The sequence below is a fragment of the Jaculus jaculus genome, chromosome 6 (genome assembly GCF_020740685.1).
Source record: "Jaculus jaculus isolate mJacJac1 chromosome 6, mJacJac1.mat.Y.cur, whole genome shotgun sequence".
Classification (NCBI taxonomy): Eukaryota; Metazoa; Chordata; class Mammalia; order Rodentia; family Dipodidae; genus Jaculus; species Jaculus jaculus.
In genome coordinates, this window is record NC_059107.1 from 41,827,390 (window position 1) to 41,840,045 (window position 12,656).

At 42.0% G+C, this 12,656-nt stretch overlaps 1 pseudogene; it reads left to right on the forward strand.

Moving 5' to 3' along the window:
- Nucleotides 1–7,896: 7,896 nt before the first annotated feature.
- LOC101600715 lies at nt 7,897–9,012 on the forward strand (annotated as a pseudogene).
- The last annotated feature ends 3,644 nt before the right edge of the window (nt 9,013–12,656 follow it).

The following is a 12,656-nucleotide window of genomic DNA, read 5'->3' on the forward strand; positions in this document are numbered from 1 at the left end:
GCTGAGACCTGACTGGAACTGTCTCACAGGATGTGACCAGCCTATTAAGAAATCCAAGGACAGTGGGCTGTGCTCTGGACACATGCAAATCAGCAGGGGCTGGGCAGCGCTGGGTGCAGATGCAGTAGCTCAGTGGAGTCCCAGTGTCCTGAGGTGTCCCAGGTCAGACCAGAGCAGCACATATTCATCTCTAGAAGCCCATATTAAACAGAAGATATTTTACAGGCTCTTTTCAAAATATCTCATGAGCATAAGCACTATTTTGAACAAAGTATTTCATATTTATAATGAAGTAATATAAGATATTATATTGTTTGGAGGGGACAATGCAACATGGGACTATTAAATCTTTCTTTTATAAACACAATTCTGATTGGAAGAAAAATAATTTTGTATTCTCTCTTCACAGTATGGTGACTTTGTAATTTTTTTACTTTTTTTCTGTTTTATTCATTTTTTGAGAGTGACAGACAGAGAAAGAATGATACCAATACTGAGAGAAAGAGAGAATGGGCGTGTCAGGGCCTTCTGCCACTGCAAATGAACTCCAGACGCATGTGCCCCTTTGTTCATCTGGCTAACGTGGGTCCTGGGGAATCATTCCTTGGACTAGGGTCCTTAGGCTTCACAGGCAAGTGCTTAAACGCTAAGCCATCTCTCCAGCCAGTGTAATTTGTCATTTCTTTTAGTAGAAAATACATTTTGTGTAGGGGTTCTAGGGAGAAAGCACAGTGATTAAGTTTATTTCCTTAGTTCCCATGTAAAGACACATGCACAATGTGGTGCATGTATCTGGAATTCATTTGCAGTGATATGAGGCCCTTGCACACCCATTCATTTTTCTCTCTCCTTGCACATAAATACATAAAGTATAAAAAGGAAATACATATTCAGCAGAATTTTAAATAAATTTATCAGTATATTGTCTTAGCAATTAATTACTATATATTGTAAGGCAATGCAAAACAGGTTTTCAATTAACACAATGTCTCCTCCAGTCTCACTCTTTTACACCAGAGTTGGAAGAGAGAAAGTACTATCCTGCTCAGGGATTAAACAAATTGCAATTTTATATAAGCTTAAACTCTCCCAGATTTAGCTACTTCTCTGCTTCGTGCTATTTTCCAGTTTTTCAGAAGGAAGTGTTGACATGATAGTAGATATGATTGACAAGTTGCACTGCTACTTAATATAAACCATACTCTATAAGTTCCACATTTTATGCATGTGTATGTGTGGGTATGCCTGTGTGTATGTAAGCTTCTGTGTGTGGGCGTTGCTAATGCATGTCTGCATATAATCATGTGGAAGCCCAGGATTGAAGTTGATTATTTTCCTTAATGACTCTGTACATTATTCATATTTTGTAAATATTTTATTTATTTATTTTAGACAGAAAAAAAATTACTGAGAGTATTGATGTACAAGGGACTCTTGTATCTACAAACTAAGACTGTATATTCTACACTATGGCTTGCTTTATGTGCATATTGGGAAATTGAACCTGGAATTGCATGCTTTCCAAGCAAGCACCTTTTGCTACTCCTAAACCATCTCTCCCGGCCAGCATTATATTTTGAGACAGTCTCTCACTAAACCTAGAAATCACTATTTGGGCAAACTAGTTGGGCATTAATTTTGAGGGATCCCATGCACTTTGATTTGGGGACACACCACCATCCCTGACTTTTATGTGGGAATTGGGCATTAGAACTCATGTCCTTTTGTCAGCGTAGCAAGCTCCTTTCTGACTGAACTATGTCCTGAGTTGCAATACTGTCATTTCTCACTGTCTTCTCTTATTCTTCAGCAGTGGTGAGGATGTCATCCTGACCTAGGTGGCAGCCTTCTTGGTCTGCACTTCCAGGAAACAGTTTAGATCTCCCCTCCTCCAGCACATGCAAACCTGGATAAGTTTGGGCATCAACATAAAACTTCCACAACTGTTTATTGCTATAGAGTTCACAGTTACATCACTGTCTTGGCCGCCTAAGCCTTGTTCATCATCAGCAGTAGAATCAAATTGGTCTTTAGTGTCCATGCTCTACAGTCCATGGAGTCTGTTTTCCTTTTGATGCATGATGGTGGGAACCCCAATAGTGGTGTGCACCATGGGCAACGAATGGGTAGGAAACCAAATCGAGACCCAAACGGCAATGGTACCATAAAATTCTACTAAAAAGCAGACCAAATGGCTGAACCTTTACCAGGTCCTTAGAGGGAGCACCTGAACCACAAGACATTGAAGAAGGAATGATGAAGACTGAACTTAATCTTTTACAGCTTCCCTCCCTCCCTCTACCCCCCCCCTCTCTCTCGATCTCTCTCTTCTCTCTAACTCTTGTGTATTAGTTATCTTTTCCTTCAGTTTCTTAGTGGGCACTGACCTGTAACTCCCAGTACCAGCATGTGGCTATCATCCACAATGAGCTTTGGATTAGCAAGACCTACAAGGTTTCCTAAAAGAAAGACAGATTTCCTTCAATGTACTTGATGACCCACCAAATGGTAGTGGTAAGACCCTACTGCTGAAGAAACTGTATGTGGTCAACACGTAAAATGAAATGGCATGGCTGGAATCTGGAAGAGAGTCAGTCCCCAGTCAGCGCATCTAGTGCCAGAAGGTGCTATAAGGGCACCTGGGGGAAAATGACCAATAACTGTCCAAGCAACTCATGGACTAAATTTTACCAGCAAATAACCTGTCGTGATTCTCACACAAGTGCTATAGTGGCACACAGGCATGGTGGGAAACCAACTGCTCTTGATTTGGCTAACTGATCCCCTCAGTGGTATGGGACACATAGCTGAGGCTGGGAAACAAGTCAGAACAATATCCAAACATGAACCCACTCTCCATTATCAATCTACCATCAATCATGGGCTACAAGAGGGCCTATACCTATTAAATTCTCTATAAAAAAAAAAAAGTAAGGGTGGTCTCATTTGTCCTGGTGCTAACTTACTCTCTGCTGGAGAATCTGCTTCTCTTTTTCAGATAGATGTAGATACCAAGGAGAGAGCCACCCCATCATACCTTAAAAGGGCGTCTATGAAAAATTGGCGAAACAAGCAAGAGTGATGTTTTCATGGTGAAACAGGTACCAGCATAAGGGTGAAGGAGGACAACACAGAGAAAAATCAACTCCTACCAAATCAGAGGGCCAGAGACCCAGAGGCCCCCAACACCTCATCACTGAAGCATACCAAAAATTAACCCAACATGGCTCAGGGAAATTTTGCGAAACAGGGGTTGGAAAGAAAGTGAGAGCCAATGTTGAGTCATGATATGCAGAGACATTTATCCTACCATAACCACGGGCTAACTCCACAATTCATTACCCATATATCTCAACAAGGAGATTCCAAGGAGAAGGTGTATGTCACGGATGAGCCTAATAATGGTACCAAACTGTCTGAATTTGCTGAATACAAAACTAATTAATAAAAAAATTAATTAAAAACATAACCAAGGGTTGTTCCATGGAAAATAATTAAATCCTCCCCTAGCAACCATTAACTCATACTATGTCTTCAGCAAGGAATTGGCCTCAAAAGTCGTTCTTTATCCATTAAAGAATTATGACCAATTTTTGGCCCATCCTAGGTATGTATGTACAGATGCTGTATTATTTTCTGCATTCCACCTTTCCATACTTTTTGATACTGCCAATGTCAGAACAATGGGCATCTGTTAAGAAAAGCTGTAAGTTTGGAAGGGAGTTGGCCCCCTAGAGAGGCTATGTGTATTGTAGACAGAAGAGTTGGAGGTGTGAGGCTCTCCAAACTCTGTAGTCCAGATGACTTTAATCACAAGTCCCAGTTACCAAGTATTCAGACATGGAGCTACAGGACTTGGAGTTTTCCTTACTGGGTTATAGCCTATCTTTGGTCCAATCTTTACTTACTCTGTTCATAGACAAGGTAGGCTGAGGATTTGTCAGAATAAAGGGACCACATGCTGAACATGATATATGGCTGTTGTTTCCTTCTCAGTAGCTTGGAGGCTCAAGTAGGAGGTTTCTGAGTTTGATGCCAGCCTGAAATGCATAGCAAGACCTTGTCTCAAAGCCAACAGCAACAGAATCACTTTGCTTAGTCTCTCTAAAAATAACCAAAACCAAGTTGTTATGGGGATATAGTTTTTATGCATTGTACCTGATACTAATTGAATTTATTCTAATTTTATCTACCACATATATTCTGTTTATGATTGAAAACAGGAGTCAACAGTCCTTGAAACCAGAGCTTCTATTTCTGCATTTTGTAAAATGTTTCCTTTTAGGTTTCAAGTGCAGAGAGTGTGAGGTTGAGCTCTGGCAAATCAGAGTGGGACAGAGACCCCACACCTTAGGAGATGGAAAACCCAGCAGCAGACTTCTTTTGTGTGTGCTTTGATCATCTGAACTCTTTATAGCTGTGGACCCTTCTGCCAAATGATCATTGCCTTGGGTTGTAGGTCATTCTCAGACCCCAGACTCATTCCTAACAATACTGATGAATATACAGACCTCAACATGAAATCTGAAGAGTAAAATTTTTTGTTTTCATATTAATGAGGAATGTTACAACTCTGTGTGTGTATGTGTGTGTGTGTATTAGCCACACACTTTTTTTTTTTTTTTAACAGGGGAATGGCCAGCACTGAAATATCTCTGTCATACCTTCAGAGGCTCAGGGTCCATTGTGGAAGACGTAGCAAAAGGAATATGAGAGCCAAAGGAAGGGTACCACTCCTTACAATGCAACTGTACAGACAAAACTTGGCCTAGATATTCTGGACCTCACAGTGCCTAGCAATACCTTCACAAGACCTCATATTAGGAGAAAAAATATGATGACATCAAAATGAAAGAGAGGCTAATGGAGGGAGGGAATATGAAGGAGAGTGGAGTTGTGAAGGGGAAAGTGAGGTAGGGGAGGGGAGGGAATTAACATGGTTTGTTGTCTGTAAGTAGTGTGGTTGTCAATGAAAAAAATCCACCAAAAAGATGTTTGAAGAGGAAACAAGAGCCACAGTGACATCAGAGCAGCAGTGGCAGCAGATGCAGCAGATTTACTAGTAGCTGAAACTAAATTCCTCTTCAGTTAATTTTTCCGCACGCTGCTTCTAGAAGCACCTGTCCAATTCCTTGGATGGTCATAGAAGGAGTTAGCTCTCTCACTTATCTGCCTCAGCTCTTAAAATCAGTTTGCCCACCTCTAGGTAAGAAAGTTCACAAAGTTACTCTTCACTAAATTCATAGTTGTGATCTCCAAACAGGATACCCACAGCAGAGCTGTGCAATATACTAAGCTCTTCCTTGTATGTGAAGGGCCCTAGCAATATAAAGGTTTTAGAATTGTAGACATTACAATGGTCAGGTGTTGGTCCTATAATTTTCAAGCGACTTCCTGTTTCTAAGGAGAATTTACTTAATCCCTACCTGATTCAGCACCTAGCTGTGTCTGCGCTCAGGTTTAGGTAACACTTCTCCCATCCACATCACCAACTTGACAGGAGCCTGACAGTCCATGTCTCCTGCTCCAGTGTTCACAATCATCTCTGATTTGCACTGGAGAAAGATGTCAGCAGGCAGAAGTCCTCACACAAAAGCAGAGCTATGGAAGCACAGCGCTTGGGGCATCCAAGGTTCTGTGCTGCCTCCAGGTGGCACAGATCTTCCAGGTCCACACAGGGATGGTGAAGCAAGATAAGGATCAAAGCTCAGCCTGCTGTCTTCCTCCAGGTGCTGCCCTCCTCACTAGTCTTCCAGCACTGTGTTATTTAATAATTAAATTATTAAAGACAGTAACAAAATACCTAGATTATTTTGGAACAGAAAAATCATCTCAAAATAAGGCTTATCAGGCTTGAGAGATGGCTTAGCTGTTAAGGCATTTGCCTACAATGCCAAAGGACCTTGGTTTGATTTCCCAAGCCCACGTAAGCCAGATGCACAAGGTGGTGCAAGTGTCTGGACTTCGTTTGCAGTGCTGGATACCCCGGTGTGCCCATTCTCTCACTCTGCCTATCTCTCTCTCTCTCTCTCTCTCTCTCTCTCTCTCTCTCTCTGTGTGTGTGTGTGTGTGTGTGTGTGTGTGTGTGTGTGTATGTGTGTGTGCCTCTTTCCCTCTATCACACTTTCAAATAAATAAATTAATAAAGGTTAAAAAAATCATACCCAGGGCTGCTTCTGGACAAGTGTAAAAAATAAGGTTTGTATTATCTTGTTAATTCAATTTTTACTTTATTTGTACTATTGTAACTGAGACTTAGAGGCTGTTGTTGCTAAAAGCACTGTGTCTTTGCTTGGACATGTAGAAAAGAACAAGATCAATGATTTCGTTTTGTGGAGATAACCTATATTTTGCTTCAGCTTCCTGTTCAGCTTTGTACTTAGACTGTTAATCAAGGAAACAATGTGTAACTAAAATCTGGTAACACAAAGTTCATTATCATTTTATTTATTTACCATAACTTTATATTTCAAGGCTGTTAGAGACAAGTTACAGATCCTATAAAGACATCTGAATGTCTACAGTTATTGATATAAGCCTACAAATATCACCTTGAATGTTAGGAACAATTATCCTCAAAAAACATTACCTGATGATGTGAAACTGCTGCTAAAGAGAGGAATTGCTGCATGATGGTAATTGGGGTTGCCAGCCATCACCTTATGTAATTATGTCACTGTACCAAAATAAGCTGCAAGTGATGACAGCAGCAATTTCTCCACAGTCACCCTGTGACCAGAAATAAAAAAAAAAAAAATTAGGCATAGACCATAATATGTTGCTGCCTTATTAATTTCTATATTGGATACTAACACTCCTGTCCCCACACATAGGGAGGAGACTGCCAATCCTTCTTGTATGAACTGTGTTGACAACCAGAGATTAACCGTCCCATCCCCCACTCTCCTGTTTGAGTGCATGCTCACTTGGCATTCTGGGTAATGAACTCATGTTACATGCCCTCCCTTCAAAGAATATGGTTACTGTCGGCACATATTTTGGGTCAGAAAATATTTCAGAAGTTCAGAAACTGTTCAAGATCCAGTGGGTTTAGTGGAACTGAGAGAAGTGATATTACCTCAGTTAGAACCATTTAGGTGACTGCATACGTAATGCTATGTATGGTGCACACTTCCCATGAATCTTGTACTGGTGGATGCTTCCTCTAAGTAACCAGACTGTAGCCAGAACACAGTAAATATAAGCAAATTCCAGCTTAAAGCAACAATGTATGACTTCCCATATTTGTTCTTTCTTTCTAATTGCTACAGTCAACATGCGATTTTCCATTCATTAGTATAGGAAGCAAAATTGTTCATACCATTTCTGAGCAAATTTTGGCATATGGAGAACATTTTATGCTCTACATTTTCCTCCAGATGTATATTTATAGCATTTATATAATCTCATTGTTTTATTATGTCCATGTTGTGTATATGTATTTGTGCATGTGTGTGTATGGATATACATGTTCCATGGTGTACATACATGTGCAGGTGAGAGGGTAACCTCAGATATGCTTGCTTTCCACCTGGATTTAGTCAGGGCTGTCATTGCCCACCTTCTTTTTTGTAGAGGCCAATGAGCTTCTGAGGAATCTTCTGTCTCTACCTCCATTCTCTCTGTAAGCATTCAGGGAGTACAGGTATTTTGTGTCACTATTTATGGATTTACCTGGATTCTGAACTATGGTACTGATACTTTCACAGCAAATACTTCACGCACAGCTTCATTTATGTTGCTTTGAAAATCTAAATTATAAGAGAGCCAAGAATGGGAGCTGACAGTAGCGTCTGAGCCGTACACCTATCTCTTCTCTGCGCTCTCTCCACCTCGCTCTTGCCAACTGCCCACCTTCCTTCCCGCTGGGGCGGGCCGCCCATAACGCCTTCCACCATGGCCACCTCAGCAACTTCCAACTTGAACAAAGGCATCCAGCAGATGTATATGGCCCTGCCTCAGGTCCAGAAAGTTCAAGCCATGTGTATCTGGATCGATGGTACCATAGAAGGCCTGCGCTGCAAGACCCGCACCCTGGACTCTGAGCCCAGGTGTGTAGAAGAGTCCCCAGAGTGGAATTTTGATGGCTCCAGCACTTTCCAGTCTGAAGGCTCCAACAGTGACATGTACCTCCTCCCAGCTGCCATGTTCCATGACCCTTTCTGCAAGGATCACAACAAGCTGGTGTTCTGTGAAGTTTTCAAGTTTAATCGGAAGCCTGCAGAGACCAAATTAAGGCACACCTGTAAGCAGATCATGGGCATGGTCAACAGCCAGCACCCCTGGTTTGGAATGAAGCAGGAATACACTCTCATGGGGATGGATGGGCACCCGTTTGGTTGGGCGTCCAATGGCTTACCTGGGCCCCAATGCCCATATGACTGTGCCGTGGGAGCCAACAAAGCCTATGGCTGAGACATGGTGGACGCTCACTACCATGCCTGCTTGTACGCTGCAGAAGATCTCAGGAACAAATGCTGAGGTCATGCCTGCCCAGTGAGAATTCCAAATTGGGTCCTGTGAAGGAATCCACATGGGAGATCAGCTGTGGGTGGCCCGCTTTGTCTCGCATGGTGTATGTGAAGACTTTGGAGTGATAGCAATCTTCGGTCCTAAGACCATTCCTGGGAACTGGAACAGCGCAGGCTGCCACACCGACTTCAGCACGAAGGCCATGCGGGAGGAGAATGGCCTGAAGTACATTGAGGAGGCCATCGAGAAACTCAGCAAGTGCCACCAGTACCACGTTCGTGCCCATGACCCCAGGGGAGGCCTGGACAATGCCCGCCGCCTGACTGGCTTCCATGAGACCTCCAACATCAAAGACTTTTCCGCAGTTGCCAACCGCCACGCCAGCATCCGCATTCCCGTGTCTCTAGGCTAGGAGAAGAGGGTTAATTCGAAGACCAACGCCCTTCTGCCTACTACGTCCCCTTGGAAGTGAAAGAGTCCATCATCCGTACAGGTCTTCTCAACGAGACTGGCCATGAGCCCTTCCAGTACAAAAACTAAGTGATGACGCTTCCAGCGACTGATCCCTTCCCAGCTCTTCAACCCACTGCAACTCTCCCTCGCCCAGTTGTCTTAATTATCCTCATTACACAAAAGTGGGATTTCAAGGTCTTTTTATTCCCCATGCTCAGTAAACCTTGCTGTTTTTGGTCAGGATAGAGGGGTCAAGTTCTTAATCTCCCATGTACCCAGCCCTCATTTTCTTCCTTTCTAATGTGTGGCTGGGCAGGGAAAGGTGGTGACTGCTTCTCTCTGGAGTTGTGCTTGTCTGGTACATGTCACTTCCGCACAAAGCAGTGTTTGAAGGAGGGGAGAATTTTCTCTAAAGGATAGCTGAAAGGGCAGGCCTGACTACTTAGGATGGCATGTCTCCTTGTGGGAAACTTCAATTCTTAAGATTAAGCCAACTGTCACTAGTGGAGGTTAGGAGAAGAGCAAGAACTGGGGGTTAGTTGACCTCTTGTGTTTCTCTTGCTTGGAGCCACCCACACCCTTCACAAAGAGCAGCTCAGCCACAACAGATGGCTGTCCTACCTTAAGAGAAGAAAAGTTCTTTACTACTTGGTCCTCCATTTATAACACAAAGCAAAGTAGTATTTTTATATTTAAATGTAAAAACAAAAAAATATATAAGGTTTGTGGATATGTGTGTTTTTCTAAAGAAAACAAACATCCTGGTCACTGGGTGCCAAATGTGAGGTAAATTATTTGGTTCAAGGGTTCCCTTTGTAAGTAAAGGAAGTAGCAGTGGGGAACACAGTACTAGAAAAATTGGTTATTTGGGACTGTTCCTCATTTTATCAGGATTTCCTTGCCCATTTTTTGCAGGCGATAGGTACACATTCCTTGCAGTCTCTGATCCCCATGCCTAAGTCTAGAAGACTTGTCCACACGTAGGTTTAGAAGTATGAGTTAGCTGGTTAACTTAAACATTGTTACTGACAAGGGGGTGTCGGGGTTATTTTATGGTGGGGTTTAGCATGTCACTAAAGCAGGCCTTTGATATATTAAATTGTTTAAAGCAAAACAGGTTTTAGATTTGAATCAGATTTGTAGGGTTTCTAAATCTAGTTTTACAGAATTTCTTGTTTGCTTCAACTGTCTTTCCACTTGTTTCTTGGCGGAGCTGGGGACAGACCTGGAGTTAAAACACTTGTAATTTTGTATCCTCGTATCTTGTTATGCCAGCAAAATGTTCCGATTGTTAAAATTCCCAGGAAATAGTCTTTCCTATCATAATAAACACGCCCAGCCCCATCAAAAATAAATCTAACTTATGGAATTTCACTGAGAAAAATCAGAGTGCTTTTGCCTTAGAATTTTGCATCTGATATTAATTTACAGTAATCAGGGATGTAAAAATAGCCTAATTGCTCAAAACGTGATGATATATATATATATATATATATATATATATATATATATATATATGAATTTTACTCAGCAGTAAAGAAAACATAAAATTATTAAATTTACAGGAAATGGATGAGTTGGAAAAAATTTTATGAGGTAAGGAAATTCAAACCCAGGAAGCCTTCTTATGAAATCACATTTTCTTTTTTTGTATGTAGAAAGTAGCTTGTAATATGTATATGTATTTCTATTAACTCGAAGAAACATGGGGAGGTCTAAAAAGCTAGATAGAAGATGAAGAAAGTGAATGAAAATTCTGAGCATGGGGTAGGTAGAAGGCAACAGAACACATGTCAGTGGTGATAGGAGAGGAAGGGTGGAAGAAGACAAGAGATGAGATGTGGAAATAAACTAAGACAAATTATGATTGAAAATGTCAGAAATGGAACATAATACATTTTATGCTAACTTAAAAAGTTATAAAGCACTTCAAACTTAAGGAAAAAAGAGAAAGTGTGTGTACAAAAATCCAAGAGGTTTAATTGTCTTCAGACCTCCTTTCTAATGGTCAACCAATGTAGAATGCTTTACACCATATGTTTTTGCTTGAATAAACATCTTTTTTCTTTATTAAGCTGAAACTTTGTATGGGATACATCATGTGTGGATATCATCATTCCCCTCTTCCCTGTCCCCACTCTGCTGATCTTAATGGAAAGGGAAGGTAAGAAATAGAAAAATGGAAAGCCGGGATGGTAAAAATAATCCATTTCTATTTTTTATAATTTTTTATTAGATGTGGACATATTTTGTATGTAAACAACACATATTGGTACCATCCTTTCCCTTCTCCCTGACTCTTTTCTGAAGAGGCCTTCCTCATTGGGGATGCAGTCACCACAGTGGGGATTGTGGGCCATGCATCATGGGACATAGGGGGAGAGGGAATGTCTCTGTGCAAAAGGTCCTGACTTATGGCTCTAACAATCTTTCCTCCCCCTGTTCTAATACAAAATTCCCTGAGCCATGCTGGGAGCATTTAAAGTCTTTGTCAGAGAAGGGCATTTCTGAATATCACTACATGTGGTCTATTGACATACATCAAAGCTCCAAAACCTAGGAATGTACTCAAGTGTGGGAATAATTCTCTTTGTCTGGGATTTTTACTGGTTTCATTTCATGCACACATGAAAAGGAGAGAGGGAGCATAAGGAAGACTTTGCTGAATTCTGTCTTGATCACTGCATCACCATGTCGACATCAGGCACAGGGTCCACCGTCATTTTCTTGCTGCTACACCAGGCCTGCTGCAGCTGGTGTGCCTCACATGGACAGGTGTCATGTGCAGCTGACACATTTGTTCAGAGACCTCAGCTGCAACCTGTTCTCCTGACAACTTCAGAAGCTTCCTTGTACACAGGCTCCACAACTCTATTACACACTCCCTTAAATTATTAGCTCACTAGGGAGGGCAGTGCCAACATCCCACGTGATATGTTTGTGGTCCAGTCCATGTCAGTGTCTCAGGAAAGTTTAGACCTTTCTGTCAGTACTAAGCTCCCACATTTACAAGCCCTGCCATGACAATTGTCAGTGTGAGGCATGTCACTCACTCACTGTCAGTCTGTCACTCAAGATACTTCTTGAAACCCGAACACATTAGTAATTACACTTCTGCATTTGCTTAGAGTCTTTACAATCTCCAACGTGGCAGAAGGCAGTCTGGAGTGTGAGGATATGCACAGTTCTATGTGGGCTCCACTTCACCAGACTGGCACTGGAGTCTCTTCTCAGTGAGCTATGAGGCTGTGGAGTTGGGTTGGAAGCATGTGCTCATGAAATTGTAAGGGTTTGAAAGACTGCCTCAGTCCCCTGTGGCAATTACGGGTTCCTCTTGTAGGAGTGAGAAGGAGTTGACTGTTACATTGGCTGGAGGTTGCCTCAATGGTGGAAGCAGCAGTGTCCCCTGCAGAGAAGGCTTCTGTGACCTGTGCACATAACCACAGAGAGGACCTCCTCCATTGAGAAGACCAGGCAGCTGCTGGCTGCATGCATGGCAGCTCTGGTCATTCACAGTCGAGCTTCTAGGTCCTGTTAAAGGAAGGCCACTGAAGACTGCAGTGGCATGGCCTGCTGATGAAATCACTGGTATGTGTCTGTTGCTTCTGGATATCTCCTAGAAGTCCATGCCCAGTGACCATTCATTTGTAGCTAGTTTGTAGTTGATTGTTCATCCCAATATACTGTTGCATTTTTTTCCACTAATATTTAGTTGGAACTTTAATATATGA